The 14,405-nt window shown below is 41.3% G+C and overlaps 1 pseudogene; it reads right to left on the bottom strand.

The window, feature by feature from the left end:
* Positions 1–3,402: 3,402 nt before the first annotated feature.
* On the bottom strand, positions 3,403–3,503 carry LOC117014916 (uncharacterized; annotated as a pseudogene).
* Positions 3,504–14,405: the final 10,902 nt, after the last annotated feature.

Below are 14,405 nucleotides of genomic sequence, written 5' to 3'. Positions count from 1 at the left end.
CAAGTAAATGTGTAAACATGGACAGTGATGGAGTGCAAGAACCCTGCCTGCCACATGGTAAGCACCGTGTAAGTGTCAGCTGTTCTGACTGTAGGGTGTGCATATGTTATTCATATCCACTTGAATTGGTTATATAGATATAAAACATGACATTTATATACTTTTATGGCTTATAGATCTAATATAAGATATAGATATATCGTGTTTCACCCCCAAAATAAGACCTAACCAGAAAATAAGCCCTAGCATGATTTTTTGGGATGATATCCCCTGAACATAAGACCTAATGTGTCTTTTGGAGCAAAACTTACTATAAGACCTGGTATTGTATTCGGGGAAACACGGGATAGATATATATACGTATATACATACATATATACATACATATATACATACATATATACATACATACATATATACATACATATATACATACATATATACATACATATAATGTATATATATATATTGAGCTATTTTTATCATTCTGCTATTTGACAGAGTAGCATAAAAATGTGCTACAAGATTTGTGAAATATCATAAACTAAATGTCAGACACTCCTCTTTCACAACTGTTTTGATTACAAGACTCAGACAGATTCCTTCTTCTGACACCCTTCCTTCCCTCCCTCCCTCCCTGCCCCTCTCTTTCTATTTTAAATAGATTCATATTTATTGTAAGAAGACTAAGCGTGAGATCTAACTTCTTAACACATTTTCAAATGCACAATATAGTATTGCTAACTATAGGCAAGATGTTAGAGCAGATCTCTAGAACTCACTCATCTGGTATAACTGAAACTATGTATTAGGTCGGTGCAAAAGTAATTGTAGTTTTTGCAATTATTTTTAACCTTTTAAAACCTTTGCACCAACCCAAGAACATTTTTGATGACGTAAACAGCAGCCGTACAACAGGCTGTTATGAGAAGCGTCCTGCAGGTGGCAGCAGAGGTCTAAGGTTTGGAAAGTGTTCCAGGGTTCTTGTAGACACGGTGTATAATTTGAAGGCGTGAGAAAAGTTATCCCATGGGCCTGTTTTTGTATCTTAAAATTCCCTTTCATTATTATTGTTGCTGGGAAGGGTGTGTCATGATATTTCGGGAAGCTGCTCTAATGCAAATGATATCTGGGAAGCAGGAGCCAGCTATTATTCATTAAAACCCCAGGCAAAATGAGAGCATTAAAACATTAATAGGACGCTAGGAAGTGGAACCGATGGTGGAGGTGAAATAGAGGGCAACTAGCAGGAAGAAAGGGACTTGGGTTCGGGCAAGCATGTCCCTTTGCCTCAGGACTCTTTGATCTGTAGGTCGGGGCACAGCCAGGGAAAGTCAGAGCAAACCCTTTAAATAGGGGCGTGGGGTGGCCACAGAACAGGGTGGTCTAAGGCAGTGAAAGCCTGGAACAACCTCATCCATAAGCTTTGAATAGCATGTAGATTCTACAATGTCTATGTGTACCAGTCAAAGTCTCTGTATCTGTACAGATCGGGGAAGCAATAACATGGATAAAAGAAGACCTGAAACATTGTCAGGGTTGGGATAATTCCTCTCCCTAACTAAATGTGAAATACTTCAAGTAGACCACCAGATGGCAGTATTGCCCCACGAAATGCTTACACCAAAGATTCCATCTTACATACTAGGTCGAACTTCTACAGTCACACGCGTTTCCCATTTGCTGTATTCACTGGAATTATGTTTATAAAGAACAATTATTCTATATTTGCACTTTTCCATAAGTAAATTATACATTTTTTTGGTTGTTAGTAATTACGTTTACTTCAGTTATTGTTTTGGGAAGATGGGAGTGTATAAATTGTATTGTCTGTGACTTTATGTATTTTATTATGATTTTTATTATTTTAATATGATTCAAAATTATGAGCGGAAAAAAACTAAGTGACATGTGAGTTGATGTACATTATCCATGTGGCCGGAACATATCAACTCTGCCAAACTGCAAGACAAAAACAGCACAAACTGTTTAGTATATATAATTTACTCTTGGATTGCATCCTATGGATTTTTCCTAAAAGCATAAAAAAAAAATAGTTACAAAATATGGTTTATATGGCTTACATATTTTATAACCATTTATGTATAAAATAGCTCTCTGTTTAATGCATTTATGTGTTTGAAGAGTTTGCAAAGGTGATTATCGAATAACAGAATTATGTAAACTATCCAGCACAAGCCTCACGCATAGCAGGGATCATGATAAATGGAGGCTGTCGTTTAGGAAGTAAGTGCCACAGCCCTTTGCTAGTGTGGAACAGGAGCAGACAGTGAAGTATCAGGCCATTGCTTTAGTGGAAACATTACAAGGTGAGCTGTCTGCTATGCCTCCCTAGCTGACTGTGTCAGGGCATGAAAAACAGCTTAGGGTTGTACCCTTCAATAGACATGTAGACCAGTTTTTAGCAAGGAACTAGTAATGCCTTTTGAGAATAGCAAATTCATATTTTTCTATTTTGTTCAATTTGTATTAAATCTCCTGTGCAAATTTAAAAAAGAACGCTTCTGGGGGCACCTTTTTCTGGGATCAGTTTAGTGTCTGGTTTCTTTGATAGCCTCAGAGCAATAGAGCAGCTGGTAGCCATGGTGACATTGATGCTTCAAGATGCTATTGGATGACATAGGGCATAACAGCCAATGGATTTACTGGCGGGGATCATCCAACTTTCACCATCTTTTCTTATTTTAGACTTCTTCCTCCTCCTAGGAGCCGTAGATAAAGCAAATTGCTTACTTAAGCAAGATCTCTTGGACCAATTTAGATTCAAGTCATTCATCAAGCTTCTCTCTCTCTCTCTCTCTCTCTCTCTCTCTCTCTTTCTCTCCCTCCTTCCTTCCTTCACTTCCCCCTTCCCTCCCTTCCTTTTTTCTTTCTTGGCATCCTGATGCCTTGCTATTTACTATATTCCAGTCATTTTAGTTTAATCATTAGAAGCAAGTACTTCATTTAACTTCTTAATTCCTGTTATGGATTGAATTGTGTCCCCCAAGCCCCCATTCCTATGTTGAAGTCCTAGCCCCCAGTATCTCAGAATGTAACTGTATTTGGAGAATGAGTCGTTAAAGAGGTAATTAATGTTTAATGAAGCCACTGGGGTGGTGTCCTGAGGAGAAGGGACAGGTACAAAGGAAAGACCATGTAAGGACACCAGAGCAATAGAGCAACTGGTGTAGCCATAGTGACACTGAAGGCAGATAGTCACCTAAGCCAAGGAGAAAGACTTCAGAAGAAATCAACCCTGCCCACACCTTGATCTTGGCCTTCCAGCCTCCAGAACTGAGACAATGATTTTCTGTTGTTTAAGCTACCAGTGTGTGGCACTTTGTTATAACTGCCTAGCAAACTAATACATCCCCTAAGTTTTTTTTTTGTTTGTTTGTTTTTAATATGGAACACTTCAGGAATTTGTGCCTCATCCTTATGCAGGGGCAATGTTAATCTGCTCTGTTATGATTTTAGTATATGTGCTACTGGATGAGCACTTCCCTTAGATTCTTTAACCCCCAAATTTACCAAAGTTTCTATTTTTATTTTTTAATTGGCTTTCCTGGACTTTGCGTCTTACGCTGCTGTTGTCACCCTCCACTGTTCAGCACACTTGGCAATAGTGACTGACTGCTTTAGCCTGAGTATGAGAGACAGTGAATCACACCATTTTTGAGCAGCCTCATGACATTTTTCTAACAGGTACCACCCACTAATTCATTTCACTATTTAATATCATGATATACACATTAGCACGATCAGGAAATGGAACAAACTTAAAAATGGTGGCACAATGGGTGTCGAAGAAAGAAGACGGTGACTGAAAAGAACATTTTGGTCGGAAGCATTCCCTTACAGTTCTGGGGGCAAAACTTTTCGCCCTCAGTACAACACAGAGGCGTCTACAGAACTCATTAAAAGTTCCATGTTTGGGTGAAAATATGGAAATACTGTAGATGGCAGCATGACATCACGCATGATTATTTTAGAGCAAAACCACTGTATCATTGTCCCTCTTTACTATTTTTTTTCTCTCCTTGTTCTTTTTTCCTAGTGGGTAAGTTACTGGAACCTTTTAAAAAATGATTATTTATGGTGAAAACTTGGAAAAGCAATTATGCCTGTTTTTCAAGTTCACTCCCATGGCCTGGACTACAAAGTACCAATCAGCAACATCCCCTTGAAGAGCCTCTAGGCAAACACTTTGTTATTCTAGCGACCCACTTGGAGAAACCCAGCTTTAGATTTAAACTACTTTGAAATTAAACCTCAGAGATGTTCCCAACCTTCTTTCAAGTTCCTAAAGATAAGTTTACCAAATGTTAACAAAGAAACGATTATTCTCAGAATATGGGGCAACAAAATAAAGTGATAGATTGAGAGCTTCCTTTCAGACTGAGGCAAACGTGTTACTCTGTAACAGACACGCAGACACAGTTCAATTACCCCCCCCCATTTATTTTCCAATCAGGGGAAAATAGTTGCTTCAGAAAACTCCAATAACGACTGTTTTCAGTAAAATCGAAAACTCCAAACCAGGGGTCAGCAAACTTTTTCTGTTATGGGTCCAGATAGTAAATATTTTCACCTTTTTGGGCCACGTGGTCGGTATCACAACTACTTTACTCTGCAGTTGCTCCCCGAAAGCAGCCGTAGACAATATGTACACAAATGGGTGTGGCAGTGTTCCAATAAAACTTTATTTACAAAAGCAGGCAGGCACATTTAGCTATGGGCAATAGTTTGCCAGTGCCTGCTCTAAGGAGAGCAGTATCTTTCTGAGGAAGACGATCTCTGCATTAGGTTTGAACTCTTCTATAGACATTTTGCCCACCTTTGCTATTTTTTGTTCTCCTTCTTAAATGCTGCTACTTTCCACATACATTTCAAGCATGATCTTGTTTTATCTTTTTTGGAGGTACAATGTCAGGTTGGGTGCAGTAGGGAACTGACACTGGAAGTTGATATTGGAGATGAGTCTAATCACAATGTTGGCTTGGGTATGTCTCCTTTTATCTTAGTTCTTCCCATAGTTCCGTCTGGTTTGGGCTCAGCCTTAGGAATAAGGGTTTAGACTTGAGATTGTGTTTGGAACTGGCCCAGTAAGTATGAAGGTAATGGAGCAAATACTTTTCGGGTACCTTGGAGGTAAAGTGTGCACCTATTAATGCAACAGGTAGCTTCGGGAGTAAATTACATGACTAATTAAAGTAGAGGTCACGTACATACACATGTGTGAACAGTTCCCTGTATGTAACAGAATGCATCAAAAAAGGTGATGCGTTTTATTCACAGGCAGGTCCCACAGGTGCTAATTCCAAATACGGTTCCCTCGAGGCCACTTGCCAATTTCAAAACTCTAGATGAAGATGGTTCAGATATAGAGATATAGATAATGATGATGAAACTGGAGACATCAGCAAACATGAGATCCTCAAGGCTATGGTAAGGCTGACATGCGTCCTGGGTGACTGCACTGTTTTGCTTCTGGAAGAGATTCTCTTGAGGGTGTTGACCTGCTGGGTTATTTCCCACCTATCTAGACTGGGGCAGACCCCAGGAAAAAAAGGCAAATCATCTCCAGGAATTCACCCTGGAAAACTTCTGGGGCAAGTATAGATGGAAGAATGTTTTTAATAGCTTCTGGCCTCACTTTTAAATTTAAGCTTAATAACATCAGAGGAATAAAGCCTTGAGCATGAAAGTGAGGCTGGTTAAGGATAACGCTTCTCTCTCCCAAAATCCCCTCCAAGTGCATTTTATATGAATATACGTGGTATGGGTTAATTTTTTAATAAACTTTATCATCTGCATGTGGAGTATAACACCCACTGACTGAAAAGTAGGCGGGAATTGGTGGTTGGCCTTCAGATATTGACGTGGAGTCATTTGAATTCCTGCTTTATGTCAGCTCTCACAGGGAAGTAGAGGCATTCCAGAGGCTTACCTGTACAAGCAAAGACTTTGTCTATTTTCATATTTCTTGCCAGGTTGGAAATCTTATTGCCTGATCTGGGTTGCAGAAATAGACAAAACTAAATAGAGAAACCTGCTTCATGGAACAGCCTTGGAAAGTGTGGTTGCAAAGACATAGGTAGGCTTTATATAGGGGGAGTTTCCATTATAAATACACTCAAAGGACCAGAAAAGTGAATTCACATGAAAAACATACATTGGGTGCTTGGAAAGTATGCTTTCCATAGACTGATTGCGTAAAAGCATAGCGAGGGTATTCTCCTGGGGAGACTTGAGAATTTGTTCAAGGCTTTGGGATGAAAAGCAGTGCTAACTTGTTTTAATTATGGGCTGAAACTTGATGGACAGAGGAAAAAAATCCTTCAGATGGTACAAAGTGGACTTTTTCCTTATGCTTCACCTAGGTGTTTTTGGAAACATTTTCCTTTTCCACCTTTATCTGGCAAACTTGCAATATGTATTTTCACTGTATACCTAAACATCTTTGGTAGCTTCTTGGACAGTGCTGTCTAATATGGTAGCCACTTGTCCTGTGTTGCTACTAAGCCCTTAAAATATGGCTACTGTGACTGAGGAACTGAATCGTGAATTTTATTGAATTTTAGTTAATTTAAATGTAAATAACCACTTGTGGCTAATGGCCATCTTATTGGGGCAGCACAGATATAGAGCGTTTCCATGCTCACAGAATGGTTCTACATGGACCTTGCCCTGGTCTACAGAGCGACAGATCAAATTTTTGCTCACAGAATTGTCTTTCATATTGGAGAATTCATTTTCTCCTGACTGAGAATATCTCCAAAAGAATGCTTTAGAGACGACAAGGCCCATTTTCTTCAGACCTTATTAACATTTGCTCAAAACTTATCCCCCCCACTGTATTCTGAGTAATTATGTTTATTTTTGTGTGCAACATTTTATATTTAGTTCTTTTTAATATAGTTAAATATAACACTCTAATTCCAGGAAACACTTCTTTAATTAGTTGTGCTTGAAATGTGCTCATTAATCCTTAGTGTAATAACTGAGTGGCCAATTCCATATTCTCCTTGGGGTGGGGGGAAACAAGAGAGAGAGAGAGAGAGAGAGAAAGAGAGAGAGAGAGAGAGAGAGAGAGACAGAGACAGAGAGAGAGAGAAAGAGAAAGGAAGGAAGGAAGGAAGGAAGGAAGGAAGGAAGGAAGGAAGGAAGAAAGAACCTATTTTCTTTATTTGTGCCAAACAGAAAAAATGCTATGGTTTAGCAATAGAAAATTAAGAGGAAGGAAGCTTGTTAGGTCTTCAAAATGGAGTTGGAAATGCCCATATCAACTTACGTTGCTGCTCTCCCTAAATTCTCAGGAGGGTATCTGTGAATACCTAAGTAAGGCTTTAGGCTTTTTTGGGGGTGGAATGGGGAATGGGGTCTGTCGAGAGAGGCAGCCTGCGGGGCCTCTGCTCCCACTCCCCACATAAGAACGCAGGACATGGTGAGGCCAAAAAGGAGCACCCACGGAGCCATCGGTAGGGGTGTCATACCGCTATAGTCTCACTGGAGGCCGGGGGAGACACACGCAGCAGTAGCCACAGGATCAGCAGCCCGCCATTCACTTCTCTGCCTGTCAACCAACGAACCAATCAACGCAGCCCCGCAGTTACATCAGTAGCCAATTGGCTAACCGATTACCGCCCGATGGCCAACCAATCACAGTCGACGGTCATTCACCTCCCGAGCCAGCACCTCCCCACGCGAGGCCGAGAGCCTGGAAACTGCTCCCTGGGACTCTGTCCCCACACTGTCTCACTTTAAGTACACACTAACTTCAGGAAAAAGAGACCTTTATTTTTTAGTCATGGTTTACAACCTAGTATAAGTATGTTTCAGGACGTAGCTAGTGATCTCAAAGTGGTCATATACCCTCAAAATGGTCATTTTCTGATCGTTCTATCAGGAAAAACAAAATGAAAGCAAACGCCATTAAAATTACTGGGAAGCAAACTCCCCAAGGGTGCCAATGGTGTCTGGTTTGTCCACCAAAGAGCCTAAGCTGTTGCTGACTTCTTTTGCATGAATGCATTTAAAAGTGAGTCAGTTCATGTATTATTATTCTGCTACAAATGCAGAAATGTTGGGGATCAGGGCCATCTCAGGATGATTTTCCTAGGCCTGAGGACCTACTGTTTTGGGGTCCAGAGAGTCAGGCTGTGACTTGGGTTAAATAGCCACAAGGATAGGGACCCAGGCTCCTGGCCTCTCCCCGTGGCTGTTTCCTGTGTCAGAGAAGCTTTCTGAAAGGCAGGCCCAAGTGTCCGAGGAGGCTGAGCGATTTAAGTGTTCCTGTTGGCATTGACCCCTTAAAGGGATACTGGACTTCCTGATGGCTGCAAAGTAGCAGGATGGCAGTGACAGGGAGTCACTTTCCAGGCCCACGTCAACACCCAGTTTCCGATTCCTTCTCTTTATCTTGACTCATCCTTACATTGTCAGAAAAACACATCAGCGCCCCACTGGAAAGATTGCCAACACCTTCTCTAAATAACAGCCATCAGCATATTTAATAGACTTCAGCTGCCTTTTTGGGAGATCTGGCAGCAAACTTCACCAAAAAAAGAGTCAGATTTTTAAAAAGAAAGAATGCTTTATTGCTTAACTGTGGAAATGATACAGACCACCAGCTAAGGTAATAGGTTTCGAAAAAGAAAGTTCAGCATGTCTGTTGCTACTTCACTAACACATACATAAATGGAAGGTGACAAAAAAGATTAATACATACAAAAAGGGACTCAAATTTGCCGGCACGTTATTGCTATTCTGAGCTGGCCCGTTATTGCTATTCTGAGCTCTCCACCTGCAGCAATTATCTGAATGTCATCTGAAGAAGCTAAAAAACAACCCTCAAATGCTCCAGTAATGCTATCTCCACATAAATAAAAACACAGTGCAGTTAGTTCATTTTTCCATGTCTGTCTTCAACCTGCTGCTGGCTGTATTGCTCCCTGAAAGTGATTCTTTACTTTGCACTCCCCTCTTGCGCTTCTTGGATGCTGGGTATACATTACTGGTTAGACGCCAATCAGCAATGGAAACTTAGAGTCCTGGCAGACCCAGCTTGTGAAATTATGCAGAGCTTGGTAAATGTAGCTCATTTAGCTGAGACGTGAGAGCACTGCAGTGGTTGTATGTGAAGGTATGATTCTGTACAGCTATTGAGAATTCTTAATTTTCAAGGCAGCCCGGAATCATACAGCAGCTTATCTATTTTTTTTTTTTTTTAACATTCTATGAACTAATTAAGGTCTGAAAAACCATTTAAACACAAGTAGGCCACGATTTCAACACTTCCAAAAAAACAAAAACAACAAAGAGGCTGTAATTTGAAGTCTTGTTTTCTCTGGCCCTGCCCCCAAAGCCTCAAAAACATTAAATATAAATAGATAAAACTCCATGGAGGACAGAAAATATTTGTTTTTCTTTTTCTCTAACAGTTTTGTATTAGTTGGGACTCTTGTCTCTTCCTACTTCAGAATTCATAGGTAGCCTTTTTAAACCTCCTCAGCTCCTCAATTTAACATACTGAAAGGAGATGAGAACACCTAGGATTTACTATAAAGATACAATTTAAAACCCCAGGAACCTTGAAATATCACTAGGTGAAAGGAAATCTATCTGCCCGTTATGATTTTCCCATCTGGACTGGTTGCGGCTTTTATTTCCTTTGCACCTGCCTCTCTCAACCTTTTCTTTGGAAACAAACACTGTCAGCAGGGTTTCTAGAAAGGATATTAACATACTCAGGTTTCCGGTTTGGGAGCAGCAAGTTCCCCAGCTTGGAGCCCCCTGAGGTGAGGTGTGAAAGCATCCTGAAGTTTTATTGCACTAATGAGACAGCGGGGGACAAAGATAGATTGGGCTTTGTGAAATGCAGTAGCCAGGAAATAAAGGAGGGTCAACTACTAAGGACTGTGTGGGACTGACATTTACTGCCCATCTGTGTCCTCATCCTCGTAATCAGAAATGGGCTTGCTCTCCAGGTCACCTTGTTGCAGCAAGTGTGACTGTAAGTATGGCTGCACAGGCTTTGTAAGCAAGTCTCAGGCATACTGCCCATGGCAGAGTCCAAAAAATGATTTCAATCCTTCACCTTTCCTTGTGTCTGTGCCCCCTTGCCATGCGACTTTGCAATTCCTTCCATTATGAGGTAGCATCAATTTCCCCACCGACTGCATTTGGGCTGATCCACTTTGGTCTTTAGAATGTAGCGGAAGCAATGACAAGCCAGAGGAGTCTAGGCTTCTGCTGTAGGCAAAATTCCAAGATGACCCTTGTGTAATCTTGCTTTGACCTTGAGGGCACTTGTGAATATGATGAGCTATGTTATAACAGAAGGGATTTTGCAGCTATACACTTCCCAAATCACTTGAATTTAAGATAGGGAGATTATCCAGGTGGGCTTGACCTGATCACGAGTCCTTAAATCTGGGTCTAGAGGTCAGAGACTGAGGAAGTCAGAGATCTGAAGTGTGAGAAGGATTTGCCCTTGCCGGCTTGGAGAGCGCTTTGTGGTAAGGAGCATGGTTAGCCTGTGGTTGCTGAGAGTGGAGGCTGATTGACAGCCAGCCAGAAAGGAAAGTGGGACCTCAGTCCTACAACTACAAGGAACTGAATTCTGCCAACACCAGGGATGAGATTGGAAGCGGATTCCTTCCCACCACCTCCCCACACCGAGTCTCTAGAGAAGAACTCAGCCTGCCTTGTTTTCAGCCTTGTGAGACCCAGAGCAGAGAAGCAGTCATGCTTTGCTGAAGTTCTGATTTACAGAACTATGGGCTAATGAATACTTGTTGCATTAAGATGCTAAGTTCATGGTAATTATTTTGCAGAAATTGAAATGTAAGACAGTCTCAAAAGACCTGTGTACTTCTGTTCTCTCCTGAAGGCTTGCCAAGGTCATGAGATCATGACCAGACTAGACTGCTAGGGAATGAGAGACCCTATGGAGCAGAGCAGAACTGAGCACAGCACCCCTGCTGACTGACTTCTGGAAGCAGAGCCATGTAAGCAATGCACAGTTAATCCCATATGCCCGAGGGAGCGCATCCCAGTGTGGAGGCAACCCACTTATCTTAGTCTAGGTTGCTGTGTCATGAGTGTTATGGTCTGAATGTTTGTGTCCCCCAAAATCTTTTGTTGAATCCTAACACCCAATGTGATGGTATTTGGAGGTTTGGCCTTTGGGAGGTGATTAGGGCATGAGGGCAGAGCCTTCATGAATGGGATTAATGCTCCTATGAAAGAGGCTCCAGACAGATCCACGCCCCTTCTGCCTTATGAGGTTGCAGTGAAAAGAACCAGGAAGCAGGCCCTCACCAGATACCAAATCTGCTGGCATTATGGTCTTGGACTTCCCAGCATCCCACACTGCAGGAACTGAATGCTCGCTGTAGTTTATAAGCGACCCAGTCTGTGGAATTCTGTTATACTGTGTTTCCCCAAAAAGAAGACCTAGCCAGACAATCAGCTCTAATGCGTCTTTTGGAGCAAAAATTAATGTAAGACCCGGTCTTATTTTACTATAGTAAAATAAATTTTACTATAAAATAATTTTACTATAGTAAAATTTTACTTATTTTACTTATAGTAAAATAAGACCGGGTCTTTGATATGATATGATATGATATGATATGATATGATATGATATGATATATAATACCGGGTCTCATATTAATTTTTGCTCCAAAAGACACATTAGAGCTGATTGATTGGCTAGGTCTTATTTTCAGGGAAGCAGGGTAGTAACATGAATGAACTAAAATACTGAGCTATATAAATGATTGTTATTTGGTCCATTATGTTTTGAGGTGGCGTGTTATACAGCCGTATCTATTTGACACAATATCTATCTTTATGAGCAGGCACCACACTCTCGATGTCTTTCCTTAATGCTAACATGTATGTTGTCACATTTAGAAAGGATGGAACTGACCTGTGCTGAAGATACGAAGCTTTTCCCTCTCTGGTGATGAGACATCATTCCAATGAGACATTAAGGCAGCCACGGCATGATTTTGATCAGGATCTTTACACAGAACATGTCTCCAATTCATGGTAGACACATAATCAATTTATAAACACTTGTTATGACCAGAAGCTCGGGGTAAATTATTTTAACAACCCAACTGTTCAAAATTGTAAATACGATTGTAAATTGTAAATATGTAAAAAACTAAAAGAAAATCATCTTGCCACATTTCTGATTATGGCCAAAAGCAGACAGGCCTTGGCAGACAACAAACGTGAAAAATGAAGATGAAAAAGTTTCAGTGGTGTACTCATGTTGTCAGAGTTTAAAGTTGTACAGACATTTATAAATAAATGCAACGTGTCTCCACATGAAAGTCTGAAGTGTCCTCAGGAAACTGAGGGAGGCTGGTCTGCAAATCTAGGTCTCTTTTTCAGCAGACAACAGCCTATATGTTCCCAACATGAACAGATAGGTTGGTGAAACAAAGATGTGGGTGGCTCAATTTCATTTTGAACTCCTGATATGGATATTAGGAACCTTGGATTTAGAAGTTTCGAATCCTATGGTATTTCAGTAATAGGAAGACTGCTCTACATCTAATGTTAGTATTTCCATTAAGGAACTATGATATGGCTTATCTCTATCCCCAAACAAACCAAGAAATGAGAGAACAGACATCTGCACGTGGAGGTCACTGTAAGACTGGTACGAAGGGGAAATAGTTCAGTAATAGAGCTGCTAATGTTGGTGGATTGGGTTAGGAGAGAGTGCTAAGGCAGGGCAGGATAAACAGTGGCTGGCAAAGAACAACATACAAGTAATTAAAAGGTCAGATCAGGAAAAACGTCTGTGTGTTAAAACACAGGGGGTAGGGAACTTAATTAAAAAAATATTTTGACCCATAGAGAAAAGGAGAAAAAAAGGGAAGGTGAGGATGGAGATACGAGTATTCAAGTTCAAGGGCAGAGAGGCCTGTCAATGTCGCATTGGTTTCACGGATACAGAGACCTGCAGGTGTGTCCCAGGAAACGCTAATTACTGGTTGCTTGCTGTGCTTGATGGGATATTCAGCTGGAGATTGTTGTAGATGCTTCGATAAGAAACAGCCAGTGTTACTAAGAGGAATTCTGCTATGTCTAGATAAATGAAGAATGTGTGATTTGTACGAACAATATTGCCGCTCACTTACTGTTTTTTGTCAGGGGGAGGCAATGAGCAGAGGGCAAACTGAGTCTCAATCTTGCATAGTCCCTATTCTAGAAGAATCTGGGTATTGCCAACAAGCAAAATTTGATGGAGGAAAAGAAAGGTTTCTGTGGGGTCTTCAGAAGAGGGGTAATGTTGGTTAGGACTGAGACTCAGCAAAAGTCTAGGTTTTTCTAGGAATCTTGCCTTCTGGGCTGGGGGGAATCTCAGAGGATTTGCGTGTATATAACAGCTGTGTACTGGTCATCCACATCTGGGAAACATTATTCATACAAGTTCGTTTATTCTGACCTGTGGACCTTGATCTAGTCCTTCCCACACCCCACCCCTCATGCCTATACTTTCTTTTGTTCTGTGCAATGGAAAAGCAGCTCAGTGGACTGGGTCTGAGAGAGAGAGAGAGAGAGAGGGAGAAAGAGAGAGAGAGAGGGAGAGAGAGAGAGGGAGAGAGAGAGAGAGGGAGAGAGACTAAGAGAAAGAGAGGAAGTGAAGAAAAGGGAAGGGAAGAGAGAGCCACATAGGTGTGTCCATGATCCAGAGTCTTCTGCCTTTGTGAGTCCCTTTACATGGGCAGCCCCTGCTCAGAGACCCAGCATGACCTGGGACATCCCTTATGAAGGCACTCATTGCATCGTCTTTGGGAGTCCACTTGTTTTTCCCCCACACTGGATCTTGTGCTCCTGGCACACAAGTCCTCTTTTTTATTTCTCTCTGACCTTCAGCACACATCACACTGCCTGGCACACGACAGGCACTCAAATATCCGTTGAATAAATGAGAAAAAACATATGAGAGTGCACCTCTAATGATACTTTGGTTAAAATCATGTTTTTGGCCATTTCCTTTAAAAAAAGGATGCAAAATCTTGAAGTGACAAAAGTCCCTAAGCATTATATTTCTGTGCAGCATGTAGGGCTAGAAATAGGAGTTGTACAGACCCTGCACTTCAAAGGCAATGGGAAGCTAAGTGTCGCCATCTTTGATCTATAGTCTATATCAAAGAACAAAAGGGCAGGAGAGACTGGGTAGTCGATGAAACAAGAAAGTATCTTGTTTCAAGTTCAAAGCAGTGCTTTTGTGACCTCTTATGTTATCAGGAATGACACATCCCACCCATGCACTCTGGACAAACCTTTAGACGTCATCGCCTCTGTCTGGGTTACAAGCTGTTGGCAAGACTCAGGGCTGAAAGCACCAGTTGCACTGTCCTGAGGGT

The sequence above is a fragment of the Rhinolophus ferrumequinum genome, chromosome 2 (assembly GCF_004115265.2).
Source record: "Rhinolophus ferrumequinum isolate MPI-CBG mRhiFer1 chromosome 2, mRhiFer1_v1.p, whole genome shotgun sequence".
Taxonomy (NCBI): Eukaryota; Metazoa; Chordata; class Mammalia; order Chiroptera; family Rhinolophidae; genus Rhinolophus; species Rhinolophus ferrumequinum.
This window is presented reverse-complemented; position numbering and strand designations above follow the sequence as displayed.